Source organism: Triticum aestivum, chromosome 3B (assembly GCF_018294505.1).
Source record: "Triticum aestivum cultivar Chinese Spring chromosome 3B, IWGSC CS RefSeq v2.1, whole genome shotgun sequence".
NCBI classification, from domain to species: Eukaryota; Viridiplantae; Streptophyta; class Magnoliopsida; order Poales; family Poaceae; genus Triticum; species Triticum aestivum.
In genome coordinates this window covers 639,386,942-639,389,471 of record NC_057801.1, presented here as the reverse complement: position 1 = coordinate 639,389,471, position 2,530 = coordinate 639,386,942, and positions in this window count along the sequence as shown.

Genomic DNA, 2,530 nt, shown 5'->3' with positions numbered 1-2,530 from the left:
AGGTTTGCAAGAGAGAGAGCGAGCTAGACAAAAGCCGAAAACAGAGGACAAGGGCAGAAGATGGCAAATAACACTAGAAGCAACTCCAATAAAGGTTCAAACAAGGGAGAACAAGCCAACTGCAGAAAGCAAATGAAAAGCCGCGTCCGGCACCTAATCTAATCTTTGACATCTTCTCACCAGCGCGGAGCTAAGTGCTGCCACTGGGTGTGGGCGGGAGCCCCCGAGGCCCGAGGGCGGGACTCCGGAGACTCCGGGGCATGTACAGCCCCAACTCATTATTACGTGAGAGTGTCACGGGCAGCGAGCTTCGCAGGCACTGGGCCTTCTTCACAGGCACCGGGCCTTTCTACGGGGGTCGAGCTCAAAAATAGGTACCGGGCCTTCTTCACAGGCACTGGGCCTTCCTTTAAGGGTAGAACTTCCAAAGGTGCTGAATGTTCCAGACGTTTGTGACGGGCACCCCCTCCTGAGTCTCCAGGCACGCGGCGCCAGGCCTGGAAACATGGACAACCTTGAACGGGCCCTACCACATGGGCGAGAGCTTTTGCAGCCCTTCCCTCTAGAGCACCCGCCTGAGTACGAGGTCACCTACCTCGAGAGTCCTAGGGTGGATATTGCGGCAGTGATACTGCCGCAGCGCCTGTTGGTATCTTGCTACCCGTAGCGTAGCTTCGCGGCAGCGTTCCTCCCCCAGCACGAGGTCCATCCCCCACATGGCGTCCTGTTGCGCCTCGTCAAAGGCTAGGACCTGCACGGAGCAACTCCTGACCTCATGAGGGAGAACCGCTTCTGCTCCATAGACGAGAAGAACGTGGTCTTGCCAGTTCGCTTAGTGGCGGTAGTGTGGATGGACCACAGCACGGACTGGAGCTCGTCGTACCAGCCCCTTCTGCATGCCTCAAGCTTCTTTTTGAAGGTCCTGGTCTTGAGGCCCCTCAGGACCTCTGCGTTGGTGCGCTCGGCCTGGCCGTTACTCCGGGGGTGCGCCACCGAAGCGTAGCATATCTGCGTTCCAAGGTTAGCGCAATATGTTTTGAAGAGATTACTGGTGAACTGCGAACCGTTGTCGGTGATGATGAGGTTGGAGACCCCAAACCGGCTCACAAGGCCCTTGATGAACTTGACCGCATAACCAGCTGGGATGGTGCGGGCGGATTCCACCTCCGCCCACTTGGTGAACTTGTCGATGGCGACATAGAGGTAACTAACCCCCGGGCGCTCGAGGAAATGGGCCCAAGATATCCAGCTCCCAGACCGTGGACGGCCATGAGAGTGGGATGGTCTGCAGGCCCTGAGCTGGCTGATGGATTTGCTTGGCGTGGAAATGGCAGGCCTCGCAGGACTTCATCAGTTCGGTCGCGTCATTGAGTGATGTAGGCTAGTAGAACCTGCTGTGAAATGCTTTGCCGATGAGGGTCCATGATGATGAGTGCTGTCTGGAATCTCCACCGTGTATGTCAGCCAGCAATTCCTTCCCTTCTTCCCTGGAGATGCAACGTAGGGAAACGTCATTTGGCCACTTCCGGTAGAGCTCACCGTCTTGGATGCAGTAGGTCGTGGCCTGCCGTGCCACGCGTTCCGCGTCCTCCTCTTTCTCTGGCAGTGTCCCTTGCATCAGGTAGTCCTTGAATTCCATGGCCCAGTATCCTTCCTGAGGCTCCAGCGCTAAGAGCAAGCGTGCTCCCGAGGTCGGGCCACAGGCCGGGGCTCCTGTAGCAGGTGTCTGCGGGAGTTCCTCCCGAGGTAGTGCTGTGCTTGAAAGTGTTGGTGTCACAGATGGCTTGAAGAGTCGTTCCTTGAAAACGCCAGGCTCCTGAGGCAGCCACCTGGACGCCCTCCGAGCAATGTCATCAGCCTCTTGGTTGGTGCCGCGGGGCACATGCTGCAACTCCAGCCCCCAAAACTGCTTTCCATCCTTCACACCTCTGCAAGATACCCTTCCATGTGCTCATTCTTCGGCTCGTACACCTTGTTGGAGAAGTTGACGAGGAGCTACGAATCACCCTTGATGATGAGGTGCTTCACCACCAGTGCAGCTGCAGCTTTGAAGCCTGCTATAAGGCCCTTGTATTCTGCTATGTTGTTGGAGACCTTCTCGCCATGCTGGAAGCAGAGCTGCACGGTGTAATAGAGCTTGTGCTGAATGGGGGATATAAGCACTGCGCCAACCCCTGTGCCATGCCGTGAGAACGCTCCATCGAAGTACATGACCCAGCCATCTGGTGCCTCGCTTCCAAGGGAAAGTGACCGATCCTCGCCTGCTTCAAGCCATTGCGCCTCTGTCCATTCTGCGACAAAATCTCCAAGTGTGGCTCCCTTGACGACCCTGGTTATGCTGAATTCCAACTGAAACGCTTGCAGCTCGATCTTCCATTCTGCGACCCTTCCAGCGGAGTTGGGGCTCTTGAGTACCCTTTACAATGGGTAGGCCGAGACGACATTGATGGGGTGACCTTGAAAGTAGTCCCGCAGCTTACGCGAGGCCACCAATAGCGTGAGCAAGAGCTTCTGAGGAATGGGGTATCGT